General features: G+C 59.4%; 1 protein-coding gene across 8 annotated transcripts in view; it reads right to left on the reverse strand.

Moving 5' to 3' along the window:
• Positions 1-17,079, reverse strand: part of RBFOX3 (RNA binding fox-1 homolog 3) — a 191,045-nt gene that overhangs the window by 99,022 nt on the left and 74,944 nt on the right. For 7 of the 8 annotated variants that reach the window (XM_075110942.1, XM_075110939.1, XM_075110935.1 and 4 more), the window contains exon 2: positions 3,710-3,826. The gene's annotated coding sequence lies outside the window, so the exon portion shown is untranslated. Of the gene's footprint in view, positions 1-3,709; positions 3,827-7,367; positions 7,461-17,079 lie in introns of all 8 variants that reach the window. The other variant, XM_075110936.1, reaches the window with a different exon arrangement.

Raw genomic sequence — 17,079 nt, forward strand, 5'->3', positions numbered from 1 at the left:
TACCCCACCTCTGCAAGGCCCCCAGCTGTGGCGCGGACGGCAGAGGCGGGCACTGCCCCCTGGGGCTGCACCACAGTGGGGGTGCCCAGCGGGTACCTGCACCTCAGTGGTCCCGGGACCCCATGCTGGCCCCAGTGCCTGCGGGCTGGTCCTTGTGGTCCCACAGCGAGCCCCACTGTGCACGAGATCCTTTCCATATGGGAGCAGCCAGCAGAGCTGCCAGCTCCCAGTTCCAGCGCTTGCCGCTACATCTGGAAACTCTTCTCACCCTTAATTGTTCTTAATGCTTTAACACGCGGAGTGACTAATAAGACACTAATTGGGCGGCGTTAGCAGCAAGAGACAGAGTGGGGAGCATGGCTGGCAGTGCCCTCTGTGCCGAGCCGGCGCTCTCCCAGCCACTTAGCTGCTGGTGTGCCGCAAGTATCATAAATCACTACAAACCCACACGCTTTTCCCTTCTCGGCCTTTTGCAGAGCGGTGGGAAACCTGCCTCCAGTAGCAGGGAGAGCAAAGAGCTGCAGATTTTAGCTCGTCTCACAGCCACCTGCACCCCAGGAGCAAGGGGAGAGAGGACGCAGGGTCCTCCCCAGCAGCCATCTCCCGCACACTTCCCCTGCAGAGAGCAGAAAGGCACCCATGGCTCCGTGATCCCTGCCATCGCTCCCCTCTGGCACCCAGCTCACTCCACCGCTGCCACCTGCATCACCTGCCCCCACCTGCCTGCAGCTCCCGTGCTGGGTACCACCGGGACAGGCTCCCACTTGGCATTGCTCACGTCGAGCAGACATGAAAAGACAAGTGATGAACGGCCACAGGGAAAGCACCTGCTCCTGCGTGATTTACGGCAGCGGCTGCTGCTGCTGGGGAGCTGGGGCAGAGGACGTCTGCATTTGGGACCCCCCACACCCCAGAGAGCTGTGGGGTGACAGCCCAGTCCTCAGGTCCAACCTGCCCAGGGAGCTTCCCGGGGCTGCCCCCCCTGCCTGCATGTCTGCCGGCAGCATTGCGCTTGCTGGAGCTGCTCGGCAGCGGGAAATAGGCACAAATCTTGTTACACACTGGCTAAGCCTCCCTGGGCATGTTTTCTATAAATCTCTTGGAATTTATTATATGATAACTAGCCTGGAAAAGCTAAATTAAATCCACAGCCAAGAAACTGACTTTCAAGTGTGACCTAATTTACTTGCTCGGAGGGGTGGGAGGGAGCGGGGATCCCGGTGCCAGTCATTCCCGGGATGACCTCCCCATGCAGCCGCACACCCCCGTCCTCCTCCTCGCCATGACTTTGGGGACGGAGCTGCGCAGCCTTTCATGTCTGAGCGGATCTCGCACTCCCACTCGCTGGAACAAAAGCGCCTCGAGGGCTCCCCTGTCAGATGTTTCTCCATTGCTCATCTTTAAGCCTTCCTTTAAGGAGCGCTATCCTCCCGGGGGGCTCCAGCGGGTTTGGGGATGACGAGGAGCATCATTGCAGGGGTTCTGCATCGGCACATTCCTCCATGCTCCAGGCTGCTCCCCGCTGTCCCAGCGAGCCTCTTGCACGGCACCTGCACCCTCGTTTGAGGTTCTGGCCGGCAACCCAAAGCCTTCATACAAGGCCCCATCAAGAAAGATGGCTTGTACGGAAAGGAGGTTTAAGAGCAGAGGAGAAAAGAGCAGGGAGAAAATCCAGCTGGGGAAGAGGCCTGGTGGCTGCCCACCTCTGCCTGGGCACCCAGAGTGCGTCCTGGCAGCAACGGCTGTGCCGGCCCAGCCGAGAAAGCGTGTTCCCCTGGGATGGACACCTCCCTCCCCATGCAGGGGCACAACACGCATCACCACCGGCTTAACAATCTGACTCCGAACCCCCACAAAAAGCAGCACAGCCCCAGTCCCAAGACCTGTACATGGCCCAGCACACCCCAAGGTCCCAGGAGAAACTCCCAATGCTCCTGCTCTGGACAGGGCAAATGTAACGGGCCGGCTCTGATGTATCATGCTGTTGTGCGGCAGCCCTGCACGGCCCCTCTTCCCGCTGTGCTGCGGGGTGCAGCCCCGTGCTTCCCCCTCCAGCAGAGGCCAGCCAGGACTGTGCATCCCCCTTGCCTGGCCATCCCTGCCCACTCGCTGGGCTCACATCTCTTTGCAGGAGCAGGTTGCATGAGGCAGGAGCGCAGCACAGGCAGCGCAGGCTGGGCCCACGGCGAGGGCAACGTGGGCAGAGCGGGACCGCGGTGCTCCGGCAGACCCGGGGGTGGGCTCGGGGCTGGCACGCAGGCGCGTGCTGTTGTTCTGGAACGGAGTGCACTGGCAGAGCGGCATGTGGGAAGCTTGCATAATAGTGCCAGCCCACACTACGCCTGCTCCTTCCCAGCATGATCAGCCCCTTGCTTTCATGAGCAATAACATCCACCCAAAGTTTTCTAAAAGACAAAAAAAAAGCTTCAAGGTGATACACAGAGCTCAGCTGCCTTTGCTGCCTTCAAACTGATTAATGCAGCTGGGGAAATCCATCTGCACAGCCTCTTCGCAGAGGCAAGGCTTCTCTAATCCCCCGCTCGGGACGACCTCTGCCCCAGCCGAGGGACGAGGATTCTCAAAATCCCGCTCCCTGCTTGATGATTTCTGAGCATGCACGTGGGACCAGGGCCAAGCCGAGGAGCTGGCTTTTGGTGAGCAGCACTGCAAGGCGGGGATGCGCAGCTCCCCAGCGCCAGGACCCCTGGGGTGGGCCAAGCCGGATAGCGATGCACAGCTCCGCCAGCACCTGCTCCTGCCCGGGCGCTCCCCTCAGCCCACACCAGCTGGGGGAAGAGCAGTCCTGGCTCCGGGGGTCCCTCCCAGGAGAGGCAGCCAGCGGGACAGCACACCTGGAGATGCATGCAGTGGCAGACAGTACGTGGCCCATCCCCAAGCAGCACCCATCCCTGGCCATCGCAGTGAAAGCGTGGCTGTGCCAGTGCTACCACAGCCCCTCCAAGCGCTGACTGCACCCTCAGGTACTAGCAACGCTGGGAAGAAATGGGGACGATAGCTCGTCTGGAGGAGAAAGTCATGCTGCCTCCGCTATGTTTAAATTTTAACTACTTGTTAAGCTGGTGCAAGCCCCCAGTGCAGGCTGGTGTCAGCACAAGGCGGGCTTTTAGTCCATGTAACATGAACTGACAAGGACAGGTTCAAACCAGACCAAACAGAAACCACGCAAACAGCCGTGGTGGGTTTTTGCGGCACGGTCTGTGCCAAGAGCCGGGTCTTGGCAGGTCTGGCCGGGCTGCGACGCACAGGGCTGTGTGTGCATCATGCTCATGCACGCCCCTGCCCGTGCAGGGGGTCCACTGAGGTCCCGGGTGCTCCAGGGCTCCCGCGCTCCTGCAGCAAGCAGAAAGTTGATGGCCAGGACTGATCCCTGCAGAGCAGCGGGGAACCCAGCCCGCAGGGCAGGACCAGATGCCCCTCACCCCCTGTCCCACGAGAACCGGAGCTGCTGTGGCTTTTCCCTGTGATGCTCCCCTTTGCCAGGTCATGTCACGAGAGCCTGGACCTCGGGCACTTCTGCCACTGCAGGTCGGCACAGGATCTGTTCCCAGTGCTGGTGCAAAGCACACAACAGGCTGAATCGTGGGCTGCTGCCCCAGGCACGGCCCACAGGAAGCAGCAGCTTCATCCTCAACCAAAACCTGTCTCCATGCCCCCCCCCCACCTGGGCTGCTCGGTGGGAGCGACGTACCTGGAGGCCAAGAGCAGGTACTTCGTGGTGCGGTCGCAGGTGAGAGCTCACGCTCGCGTTCGCCCCTCAGAGCCGATGGGAAGAGCCGTCGGGGTCTCACAGCAGCAGCTTCTCAGCCTGAAAGAGAGAGGGAGAGGCTCCAGTCCCGTCCCTGTGTAGGCATCGCTGCTAATAACGGAGGAGGACGCGGCAGAGCTCAGCGCCTCTGAACACCACGGCTTCCAGGGACTCACACGCCACTTGTCCCACTCTTTTCACAGCACAATTATCTCACGGCTGGGGAGCAGCGTTGGACCATGGCCCGGCTGCCCAACACGCACAGAGGCAGCCTGGCAGGCAAGACCCTGATCACTGGCAAAGCCCTCCAAAGGCGGGGAAGTGTGTCTGGCCCTCGGGAACCGGGCATGGCTGCAAGGGGTGCGCAGTGGGACCCCGGCTCAGGGGTCCCCAGCTGGACCATATCCCAGTCTCCACACTGATGCAGGATACTGATGTTCCTGCCTCTCTGGGGAGCACAAGCCCTGGCCTCTGCAGAGCACATGGGATGGAGACAAGAAAAGGCCATGGCTTCTTCCAAAGGGAGAAAAATACCCCTCAAACCACCCAGTGCCCCCCAAAGGCTTCTCAGAGGCTGCCTGCAGTCCCACATCACTCTCAGCAGGTCTGGTTTGGTTTTCCTCGACCCAGGTTGAACGGGAGATAATTTAACAGCTTGTCCCCCATTGTAATGGGATTTTTTTTCCCTTCTCCCCCCTGGGCAGCCCATCCATCACAGCACTGAGCGGCAACGTCCACCCTGCGACCTCCGCCAGGCAGCCCCCCCGCCCGCCATGAGTTATGATGCCTGCACCGTGCGGCGGGATGGGCTCGGCACGCTGGCTCTGTGCCGGGAGCCGAGATTTATCCCCTTGGCAGAATAGGGGGCAGAGGCCGGGAGATAAGTCACAGCAAAGCTGCAGGAGCGTCTCTCAAGGTCCCCCAAGGTTGGCTCATTAAAAAGCAAGGAGAAGAGGGAAGAAAAAAATGCCTGCAGTGGTGTGGCTCACGAATCACCCTCCCGCTTTCAAATCAGCCAAAACCAAAAGAAAAGTGAATGGGAGCCAGCAGCCCCAGGTTGGGTCTGCAGCAGTCCCTGGGGAGGCTGCTGGCTGGGGCCATGCGAACCCACCAGCATCCCCCAAACACCCATCCCAGCCGCATCCCAATAAACAAAGCAGTGCAGTGCCCAGACAGGGATGCCACTTCCCACAGTGCAGGAGCACTGCAGCCCTGGGGAAGGGGCGAGAGAGCCAGTAAGCAGCTGATGGGCAGCCCACAGAGGGTCTCAGATGCTGGCCAGGGAAGGACATGGAAGAATATGGGCAGAGGGGTCCCAAACATGGCACAGAACTGCCCCTGCAGCTGCCTGGCCTCCTGGGGGAGGAGATGGCCAGGGCTGCAAGGCGGGCACGTTCCTCAGGCCACCTCCATCAGTGCAGAGAGCAAGCAGGCATGCAGCCCACAGTTTGACAGTCAGCAGGTGCCCTTGGACCTACATCGCCACCCTTCCTGCAGCCCCACCAGTGACACCCATCTCCTGCTCTTCAGGCTCCAGCATCCCCGGCTGCCAAACATGGATGGACACCTCTGGTAGCACCCATGCCCTGGCCCCAGGAGCAGGCTGGAGTGCACACTGGGACCAGCGCCTGCAGTCATCTGGCTCTGGGGTGCAGCCGTTGGGCTCTGCCATGAAATCCGGGCTCTGCCATGAAATCCAGGCACGCCAAGCATGCTGCTGGGAGCAGGCACCATCCCCATGTTGGGAACCCCTCACCGCGTTTGGGGAGACACCACAGAAAACCTCCAGAGAAACGGTGAACAGCACAGAAACTCCCCAGCCTCCCCAAACTTGCTGGAATTCCCCTTCCACCTGATTAGTCCTGCTCATTAGGCTCCTGATTAGCACGCAGAGCTAGAGCACCGCTCAGCACAACTTCATGCTCCCTAATCCCTCCATCCCAGTCCCATTTAATGTTGATCTGTCACCGCCCGATCCCCCAATCCCCCCAGTGCAGGAGCCCCTTTGCTGTCCTCTCCCCAAGGCAGCTGCTGTCACAGCCCCTCTTCTCTCCACTTTGGGTTATTCGTGCATTACCAGGAACTGCAGCAGAGCTGGCGGTTCAGCAGGGATTCAGCCATCCTGGCTCCTGAGAGGCTTTTAAATCATACATGTCTCCCCACTGCTTACCCCCGATGTAGCCCCCACCACACACTGCCAGCCAGCTGGAGAATGGAGTGGGCAGCTGGGACATGCACCTCCACACTGACCAAGCCAGCATCAGGCACCCCACAATCCCCTGGGAAAGGCAGCCAGCAAGCCCAGCATCTCTGGGGGAACTGGCCCAAAGCAGGTGCTTGAGGCACAAGATGTATTTAAGCCTCCAAGGGAGCTGGGTGTGAGGGCTGGGAAGAACACGAGGATCATCTCCTCCAAGTTCCTGCACCACACAGGGCAAAGAACCTCACCCAGAAATCCCTGAAATGGCAGCTCCTGCCCAAGCCCATCTTTGCTCTCAAATCTCTTCCCCGGGACTTCAGCAACCAAGACCGCTCTCCCCCAAAATCCCATCCCAGCACTGGGCAGCATTGGAGGCAGCAGCCCTGGGTTTCCTCCATGACACCTTATTTCCAACATGAACTCATTTAGCTCCAGCTTCCATGTTTGCACTGCAGGGTTTACTCAAGACCCAAAAAAATCCCACGCACATACAGCAAGCGCAGGACATGATAAACACAGGGAAAACCCAACAGCAGCCCTAAAACAAGATGAACACAGTAATATCTTTTCATCACCTTCTATTTTCAAAAGCACCCCATGTGTGTGCAGGGAGATGGGGCTGGCGCATTCCCCACCGGCAGCATGGGACCAGCAGCACCCCTCAACCACCGGCAGTCAGCCCTGCTCCTGCGACATCCCCCCCAGCAGCAAAAGCGGTCCAGCCCCAGGAGGGGTGTGAAAGTGGATTGCCGATCCCCACAGGGCATCTCCCCCAGGAGACACCAGGCTTTTACTACGCAGTAAAATATTGCGATTAGATCTACAAGCCAACCCCCGGAAGGCTAAGAGGTTTTATCAAAGCCAGCAGCACCCCTGGGAGGAGGCAGGAAGATAAGGGCAGCTGCCCACTGCATCTGCAATCACAGGGCCAGCCTGATGGCTGCTGCTGCGAGGGGGTGCAGGACCAGGGCTGCGCCTGCTCATTTTCGTGAGGCTGAACCCCTGCCGCTGCCCCCACAATCCCAGGAGAATGCCTGGCCCTGGCCCCAGCCCAGTGCTGTCTGTTGGACTTCACTGTAGCAGTGGGGTGATGGAGAAATCCCCCTTGCCAGGACAGTGCTGGAGGGGACAGCCCGGGGGGAGCTGTGAAGGCGAATACCTGCAGTGATTTTTCCCTTGGTTGCAAAGGAGGGGGAGAGTGGAATTTTCTTTCAGCAGAAAACGCACTGAAGCAGCACTCTGAGCCTGTGCAGCCCGAGATACAGCTCCTGCTCCAGCCCAGATCAGGAGCTATTTCCCACTTATCTGTGCCGAGCCTGATATCTGTGCAGCAGAACACGGCACTTGGTAATAGGATTTTGATGCTGAACAGAAGATGTTTTTTCCCCGAGTCTCACTTACGTCACACCTGGAGATATCCATGGCCATAGAGGTGACACAGAGGAAGGCTAAAGAGTTTCAACTCTTGCACTGAGGGAGCAGCTTCTCCTTTAGCTGCAAAACAACAGAATTAAAGCAATCTAATATTAGCTGCCCGCTCTGTGCCCCCGCTCCGGCACTGTTCTAGGGAGAGGAGGGAGAAGAGCATATCCCTGCTGCAGCATCCCCGCTGCACCACTGATCCCACCGGCCGCAGCACCTGGCTGGCAGGACTCTGCTCCTGCCCACAAACCCCCGTGGGAGCAGGCAGAGCCCTCCGGCCCCTGGGGCTGTGCTGGGGGCTGGAGTCAGGCTGGTGGCCCACCACTGGGTTGGGGGAAGCCAGCACCCCGCAGGCATCAACCGCTCCCAATGCTCCCCCAGCCCTGGGCTCCGCTGTCAGCCGCATCCCGCGCTGCGGGGACCACCCACACACAGCAGCAGCAGCGCGCAGCCCGGCTTGGGTGGCAGAGCCACACTCACAGCTGCCTCGGGGAAAGGGGAGGAAGGCTTATCACCTCCCTGCCACCCTCCTCCCTGTCTGAGCAAGAGGAAGGTCCCACGCACACCCGCTGCCGGCGCTGGGAAAGTCTCTGCCTGCCACAGACAAAACCAAAAGGATGGGAACCACCCCCACCAGGCGCAGGTGACATCTCACCCGTGGGAACACTGCCGGCGCGGCGTCGGGGCTGTCACCGCCTCCCACGGCGCAAACCGGGCGGACGAAGGGCACTTGCAGAAAAGCACCAGGCTGGCAGCTCCGAGCACCCACAAGCAGCAGTAGGGAGAGGAAAGTCCAGCCAAGGCCAGGCCGTCTGTCAGCGTGCCGCAGCTGGGCACCGGCAGGCTCGAGCGGCCAGGCTGAGAGCACGCACGCTAAGAGAGGCGCATGGGGTGCCCGCTGCTCACAAGGTGCACCACAGCACTCAAGAATCTCTGAGCAGGCTGTGAGCAGGCTCGGGCTGAGCAAGCCAGAAGGAAAGTGCTCATTAGGAGCGAAGCAGGGAGGCAACTCGAGGCGCCTGGGGAGCAGGATGCATCCCGCTCATAGCATTTGCATTTTCCTAGTCCAGCTCCAGAGAACAGGGAGTTATCACAGACTTAGTAAAGAGTCCCGCCGCACTAAAGGTGCATTGCTATTAGATAGAAGAGCCAGGAAAGAAGTGAAAGACAGGAGTGGAAGGAGAAACCTTCTTGAACAAAAGGACGGAGAAAACAGTCCTGGGAAATGCCACAGGAGCCATCAACTGGGGCAGGGGATGGAGGGGGTCTGTCAGCCACCCCCTAGCCCCCCCTCACTGGCTGGGAAGGCAGCCTGTGGGGCAGAACCCCCCAGGGCATCACATCTCTACAGTCCTGCAATTTTGTTTTGAGTTTTGCAGTTAGGAACATCACCCTCTACCTCTTTATTTGTCCCCTGATGCTCTGAGGCAGTGCCGTGGCTGTGAGCAGTTGGGATGCTTCACCATGCACCTCCAGCGGTAGGAATAAGGGCCCATGCAGGGCTGTGGGTACCTGCGCCTCCCTGGGAACCCCCGGGTCTGGGGCACGGCTCCCAAGGAGCCTGAGAACTGCTTCACAGATGCACCCTGCCCCTGACACAGGCAGCAGTGACAGCCCCCAACATCAGCCACAGTGAGCGGCCCCAGCACCGGCGGTGACGGCCAGAAGCTTGCCCACACTCAGGTAAGTAGGTGCCCATGCCAGCCCTGCTCCAGCTCACATGAGGAGCGCCCATGGCACCTGCAGGAAGGGAACCACGGTGCTGAGCAGGCGAGGCAAAGCAGCTGCAGCGCCGAGCCATCGTGGACCCCGTCCCGCATGGACCGTGCTCGGGCAGCACGGGCAACGCGTGCCCAGGAGCCAGGGCGGGCACGAGCACAGGCAGCACCTGCTGCGGGGGGACAGGGATGCCAAGACAACGGTTGCAGCCTGTTTTTCTGCACAAGTGCATTAAGTATTCTGCACAGCACTTTTGCTGTAAATCACTTCCTATTCAGGCTCACTGCTGAGGGTCTCTGAAGGTCGATTTTCCATGGTTATGACAACAAAAACTAAAATTGGGTCAAACCTGAAAGGTATTATCTTCCTCCAAGCTGCTAAATGCACAATAGTAATGAGGTTGGTTAAGCAATTCACCCACAGACTGCATTATTTGCTCTGAAGATGTATTAACCAGTTAAATGAGCGTGATAAGGCAGCTCTGCTTATTTCTCCCACCAGCCGCACAGAAGATCTGAGGTTCTGGGTCTCCGTATCCCAGCTAATAACCGAGACCGCAGACATGCCGACAAAGGCAGCCGGCGCCGTGCCGCTCCGGGCCAGGCTCTGCCCAGCCTGACCCACGGGGACACAAAGGGAACTTTAAAGGCATCCAGCAGCTGAGAGCCATTTGAAAAAATAATTAGACTTCCTCCCTCCCCTTTCTCTTTCTTCTTCTTAAATGCTCTCCCCCATCCAACCTCCTGGTGAAAGAGCACAAACCCACTGCCCGCCCCAGCACAGGCAGGGTTTAGCAGCAGCCCCACTCCAGGACAGGGGTTTATCCCCAGCAAATGCGTGGCCGACCCGGCTGCCCAGTGGCTGCTCCTGCTGCTGCCGGGGCGCAGGACCGAGGAGTCAAAACCCAGAAACCCCGCCGCCCATCTCAGGGTGCTGCTCTTCGCACCATCGGAAGAGCCCTCACAGCTGGTACCCGATGCATGCTGGAAGCTGCCCATGCCCACACCAGAGCTCTCCATACCCACTGCGGTGGTGAGGGGCAGCTGGGCAGGGGCTGTCCGGGCACCCACCCCGGGAGCCTCTGCCCCAACGGGGCAGCGGTGGCAGTTGTGGGACGCAAGGAACATTTGTTTTTACGGGATTTCTGCTGCTTTTCCTAAAACAAACACCCATTAACGTAAATGTAACTGATGTAAACAAGCATGACCCTAAAATCCATGTGCAGCTGTATGTAATGGGGAAGAGGGAGGGAGGAAGGGAGGGAGGAGAAACACTTTAATTAATCCCTAAAATGAATGAGATGGAAAAACTTGAACTGCACCAAAAGCATCTGGTACTGCTGGAGAAAGAGACTGCCCAGGACAGAGGGTCACATTCTGCTGCATAACACACCAGTAGCACCGGGTCTTGCCCCGGCCACCCCACGGCACCAGCCCACTGGGGAGAGAGCCGTGCCACACCCACGCCACCCAGGGGGGAGAGACCAGCAGTGGTGCCAGTCCCACGTGCTGCAGCCCCGAAGCCCAGAGCTGGGCACAAGGCAGTCCTGCCTGCCCGGCCGCTGGCTCCCCAACTCGGCTCTGCTCCGGCGGGAGGCTGACTGGAGCATGTCTCGGTTCTCCTGTCCATCTCCAGGTGGGCAGAAGGAGGCCCCCAGCTCTCCCCAAGCTGGGTACCTGCAACCCGTGGCCCCGTGGTCCTGCCGGGGCAATCACCTGGTGCAATTTCAAGGAATTTGCACAAGAAGGAGCCCAGCAGAGCTCAGGTTCTCATGGGCTGTGGAAGCCAAACCCTCCCAGCCCTCACCAGGCTGGTTTTCACAGCACAGTGCCCAAACAGCTGTTAAGGGCAGCTCTTGGGGTAGGTGGTGGGTAGGAGGGCAGAGAACAAAAAAAAAAAGCTGAGTGCTGCAGGGTGATGGCCATGCCCCTCATGAGCTGCCTGTGGGTCCCTAGCTCCATCCCCAGCGCAGGGAGGGTTTTCAGAGCGCTGAGGAGGCATGTCTGCAGGACCTCTGCAGGCAGCCTGCCCCATCGGAGGATGGGAGACTGAGGAAGGTGGTGGGAGGCTTCCACCACCCGCAAGAGGGACCCAGGCACCAGCCAGGGAGCACGCAGAGGAAGCACGGAGAAAGCCTCGATGTGTCTCTCCCGGTGATCCAGCTGGTGCTTTGCCAGGAGGAAGTAGCTGCATGGAGAAATGCCAGCACTTTCTAGCACAGAAGAATAAAGGTAATCTGAAGCAGGATCCATGTTGACAGAAGCTCTGCGACCAGCACTACAACCTCCACCAGCCACCTCCCATGTGACCGAAATACGGCTGCAAAATGGTACCTGAGGAACAAGGAAGAGAGAGACCACGGAACAGATCCAAGGAGCTCCAAGAAGGGAGGAAAAGGGGCTTTTTCACAAGGCTGGCAGTGGTCAAATGGAGCGGCATCAGCAGATCTGCACAGTGTAATGGGACAGCAGTGGTCCACACGATGAGCTCTTCCAGGCCTCCACCGCAAGCTGCCAGCGCACAAGGCAGCTCATCAGGAGTGGCTATTTGAAGCCAAATGCAAAAAAGGTTGAATAAACTGAAAAGACAACATTGGTGCTCCTGCAATTTTAAGGTCTGCAAATTCAGACCGCACACAGGATCTCCTGCTGAGAGCAGAGCAAAGAGATGGAGCCCAACCTGTAGCATCACCTCCTGAGCTCAGAGCAGGGGCTGCCCAGGGGCTCCACAGCACAAGGCAAGTGGAGACACATGGTGCCCAAAGCTATGCAAGGAGACCCAGTCTAGTGCACCAGTGCCAGGGCCTCTGGCAGAGGACAGAAGGTACCAGAGGGCCAAAACACCACTGCACAGAGGATCCAAGATGCAAGAGATAAGAGACCTGTCTTGGCTCTGCCAGGTTCTAGACAGGCATCACCCCAGGAGAGCTGTGGGCAGCGTCACCCCGCTTTGCTGCCCGTGATGCCACCTGCCCAGCGGGGCAAGGAGAAGGAAGAGGGAGAGACCACACCTGAGGCTGGTGAGAAACCAAAAGGGCAGCAAGGACCTGAGCCAGCCCCCCAGCAAACCCACCACTTCGCCCTCTCCCACAGAGACCTCCCAGCCCTCGGTCCCACGCCAAGGGCTGGGACCGCACCGCACCACTGTCCTGGTGGGGAGAGGCAGGAGGACCTGAGCTCTGCCAGTGTTGCCCTCCTCAGCGCAAGCAGAGGCAGGTTACCATGCAGCCTGACTGCACCCAGCCCCTGTGAGCTGCGCAAGGTCCCCATGATCTGACCCCAGCAGCTTGCCTGTCTGCAGAGCTTTGCCTGCTTCCCTGCCCTGCCCCTGCCTGCACACACACCTTGGGCTCTCAAGGTGACAACCTCGGCTACCCAGGGATGTGTTCATTATATCTGTCCTGCTCCTCCTCTCCTTAAGGATCTTAAACCCCTTTCCTCACCATTGGCCACTCACTGGCCATATTTTAGAAAAGCTGCCCCACGATCAGCAGCTGGAAACCCTGCGGGGCCAGGCACCAGGGAACTGGGGAATCCCTAATCCTGGCTTGAGGGGGACTCCAGACCCCCAAGCCACCCCATGGGAGAGCTGCCGCGCTCAGCCCCAGCACACCGGCAGCTCCGACCGTGCTTGCACTCTGTCACACACCTGCAGCAGCCTGAGTTGGGGCTGCAGTCCTGCTGCTCCAGGCCAGCAAGGTCCTGAGGGACCGTCCTTGATCCCAAACCTGGAGAGCGAATATTCAACGTGGCTCCTCCTGGAGCAACGCTGATTACCAGTGCTGCTCCTCCAAGAGCTATGGCAGCTTTTCCAGTTAAACTGCCAGCTGCAGCCCCAACACAGCACGAATTGGCGGCACCGGCGAAACACAGGTGCATCACCGGCTCTGGTGCCCACCTCTGCCATGGTGGTGGAAGCCAGCCTGCCTGGCACAGTGCCCTGCTCTGGGAAGCACCAGCCCCTTTTTCCTCACCTTGGTGCGACTTTCATGCTGCCGAGGCTCCTTGGCAGCAAAGGCTGCGGGACAGCCAAGCGGGACGATGGCACCCCCAGGACTTGCCCAAGCACTGGTGCCGGCGCCACACAAAACTCTGCACCTTGCCACCCCTCCCAGCCGCCACGCAGCTCCTGGCGCTGTCTTTGGAACCAGCTGCCGCAGCGCACGTGTCCTCCTCCCTGCCCTTTCCAATGCCGCGGGTGATAGGAGGGAGATAGAAATGCCAGGAGAAGCATTCCTCATTTTGAGAGGCTGGATCATCTGAAGACTGGAACAGCCCAGAGCTCAACAAGACAAGCCCCAGATTTATGATGACCATGGACAAAAAGACAGAAAAGCATTAGTGAACCTGGTTAAGACCCCATGGGAAAGCTGACAGAGAGATCTGAATGACCCGGCAGCTCCACCACTCCGTGGGAAAAACAAAAGCAACACAAGAAAGGAGCCCAACAGCCCCAGGGACCAAGGGGAGCAGGCTGCCAAGGGATGGGGCACCCAGGGCCAACACTGGATCCCTGCTCAAGGAGTGGGGACCAGGCAGATGCTGGGACACCAAAGCATCGCTGCTGGAGCACCCCGCACTGCCTGCGGCACTGATCCAGCCTCGCCCCCCCACCTCCTCCTCCTCCTCCAGGGCTTCTTCCTCTCCTTCCCCTCTTTGTCATTCCTCTCAGCTCACGCCTCTTCTCTGCTCTCCTTCAGCTGCTCGCTGCAATAATCCAGGGCACTAACGCCCCAGCAGATTGCTCTGTGCCGCTCCCCAGCTGCTGATGACCGGGGTTTTAATGACTCCCCCGGACGTGGCAGGGGCTGATCCCCACCTCCGCTGGCTGCCAGCAAGGCTCCCCCCGCTTCCTCCTCCATGAAACACTTGTACCTAATGAGGCCTGGCCACACTGTGGAGATGAGCGAGGAGCATCCACCACCTCCAGGCTCAGCAGGGGCTCAGCCCAGGATCTCCTCTTGCCTCGTACCTGGGCTCTCAGCCACCCCAGGGACCCACGTAATCCCCTCCAAAGCCCCGGCACCACAGGGCTTCCCAGCCCCCAGGACAGGCGAGCACAGCCAAGGGCACCAATGCAGCACAGCCAGAGGGGCCGCAGGCTGACAGCACGCCGTGTATTCCTCAGGGACCAGGTAGGGACAACTGCGGCTCAGTGTCAGACAGACGGATGCTTCTCAAAGCATCACGGCACGGGGCTCTGCAGAGGCAGGGACTGGGCAGGGGACCGAGGCTCTGCCTGCCCCGAGGACGGGCAGCACCCTGGGCTTCAGCTGCCCACATGCCAGCATCTGCCAGCTCTCAGCACAAGTGTGAGTGCCCTGCCAAGGGCTAAAGCTATCAGCAAGAGCAGTGCAAGGGTTCCAGTGCAGGACAGAGGGCAAGGACCTCCTCCCCAGCATCAAGTCCAGGTATCGCTCAGGGGGACCTCATGAAATTCAGGAAGGAAAACGCCAAGCCCTGTTGCCAGAGCAGACCTACCCACAGCCAGCCAGGCAGGAGTACACTGCCGGGGGCAGAGGGATGAGCCAGCAGCGTGCCCCCCAATCCGGCCCTGCCATAGCCCCCCGCAAGGCCATGTCTAGATCCTGTGTCCAGCTTTGGGCCCCCCAGAAGGCCATGGTGATGGTTGGAAGCTGGAGCACAGGACACAGATACAGAGGGACATGGGGTGCTCAGTCCAGAGAAGGGGAGGCTCAGGGGAACTGGGGGGGTTATGGAGAGGACAGAGCCAGGGCAGGCAGCAGGGAGGGCAGCGGACCTCCATCTGCAATATCCTATTTCCTCACCAAATCTTGCCGTCTGCATCAGCAAACTAATTGTAGAGGCAAGCAGCAGTCTCAGCGCAGAAACCCCAGCAGCCACACCATCCAGGGAACACAAAGCGCAGGCAGTGCCAACCGCCAGCAAGCACAGGCAGCCAGTCCCCTGCCCAGCATCACTGTGGCTTAGCACCTGCCCCAGCTGCAGGGAGGAGAAGCAGAGGAGCCTGGGGGTGCAGGGGTTACCCCCCGTAGCCTTCAGCCCAGCCTGACCCCTTGCAGCCCAGCACACCACTCGCTGCCAGGCTGTAGGTCCCTGCGTCCCGTCCTTTAATTAACATTCCACATGTAAAGTTGGGATTGTAATTACTGCAACTGATTAACAGGCCGAAGGTAGCCCATCTCCGAGGGAGCAGATTAGCAGAGGCTCTCTCGAGCTCCTGCTCTCACCTCGGAACTGTCAGTGCATTTTAAGCAGGGGCCCAATGCCCCGCAGTCCGTGATTAATGGGTGAGCTGGGCAAGGAGGATGTGCAGTGACTCTGTCCCCGCTGCTCTTCCCACGCTCCCCCAGGGCAGGACCAGGATGGGACTGGGCTCCAGTGGCCAGGGGCCATCAGAGGGGAGGATGCTGAGCAGTGATTCCCAGAACGTCCTCTCCCCGCTGCTGGTGTGGCCCCTGCCCAGGCACCGGCACCAGGCAGGGGGAAGTAGGACATGATTCCCAGGAAGCCAACGACCCTGTGCATGGAGAGAAGAGCACCAGCTCAGACCTGCAGAGCAGAGAGGAGACACACCGAGAGCAGCTCCCCAGTGCAAGAGGCAGCAACACATGGGCAGGAAGCGACACTGACAGATCCCTGCCTGTTCTCACGTGTGCTGATTGTGGGGCTGTTTCCCTGGGGTCTGGCTCTAACCTGGCTGGGGCAGGATGCTCGAGGCTCAGCCAAGCCAGGAGAGCCCGCGCTGCTAGGGCCATGGCACAGGGAGTTCACACCTTCCCCACGAAACATTCCCCTTAATGAGCTATTCCAAAGAGTTCAGCTGCCAGAGTAAACTCCCCCTCACCTTGGCTACTTGTCATCCCAGGATGCAAGTCACTGGCCTGTCCTCACCCTGGGGTCTGCAGAGCTGTGGAGCCAGGGTGTCCTGTGCAGCCAGGGTGTCCCATGGGAGCACGCCCCTCCCCTCCCACCGGGGCTGCTCGCAGGACAAGGCAGTGGGAAGCCCTGCTCCACGGCAGCCCCCCCAGCATCCAGCACTGCTCCATGGCAGCCCCACACCCAGACAGCCCAACTGCCCACCTCCCTCCTGGTTCCTCCTCCGGCTCTGCCCATGCTGGTGGTGTCACCTGGCCACTGAATCCTGCACCAGGGGTGTCACAGCTGCTTCCACTACCGGGAAGAGCCGTGCCAGCACTCGGGACACGCGCCCCTTCCCCTGCAGTTGGCCCTGTGCCGCAGGTCCCACTGCTGCCCAGCCGCTCCCCTCCCAAGCCAAGCAGCTACTTGGCTGGAGTCCCCACGCTTTTTGGATGTCAAAACACATGAGAGCATCCCACAACCCCAGCTCGCCCACTCCCAGCTCACCCATGGCTTCAGACCCCACACTGCTCATGCATGATCGACCTGGGGTGTGCAAAGGGGAGCTGCCAGCAGGAGCACGCCCAACGCGACTCCAGTAATTACAAGCAGATAAGGCTATCAGCTGTAATTAACCACTATCCACAGGCAGACCGATCGGCTGCAGAGACTTTCTTCCCTTCTTTTCCCCAAGACTGCAAAATAAATTATCCTGCAAAGTTAGCAGAGGCTGAGCTATGGAAACAATTAAACAAAAATTAAATCTAATTCATTTATACTCTGGGCACAAAGTGGATAATGTGGGGGTTTTCTTCTCTCTCCTCTCTTTGCCTTGGTGTTACAGAGGACTATTATGGGAAATTAATCACGGGGAAAAGCAATGAACGTGATCTATCGCTCTTTAAAAGTGCACTGTAGTGATTATATAAAAATCTATTAGAGAGGCCAGGAAATAGAAGAGTGACACCATTTAAAAGGAAAAAGGAGACGGGGCTGGTGGCAAAGGGATCGATTTCTTAACAGACGGATCCGTGACAGAGGGAGCAGGAGGAGGTCAGGCCCATGCCACCACAGACTCCGGGGGTGGTTGTGCAGACCGTGGCCAGCCCCTGTGCTGGGACGGCTTCGGG

Source organism: Phalacrocorax aristotelis, chromosome 16 (assembly GCF_949628215.1).
Source record: "Phalacrocorax aristotelis chromosome 16, bGulAri2.1, whole genome shotgun sequence".
In the NCBI taxonomy this organism is placed as follows: Eukaryota; Metazoa; Chordata; class Aves; order Suliformes; family Phalacrocoracidae; genus Phalacrocorax; species Phalacrocorax aristotelis.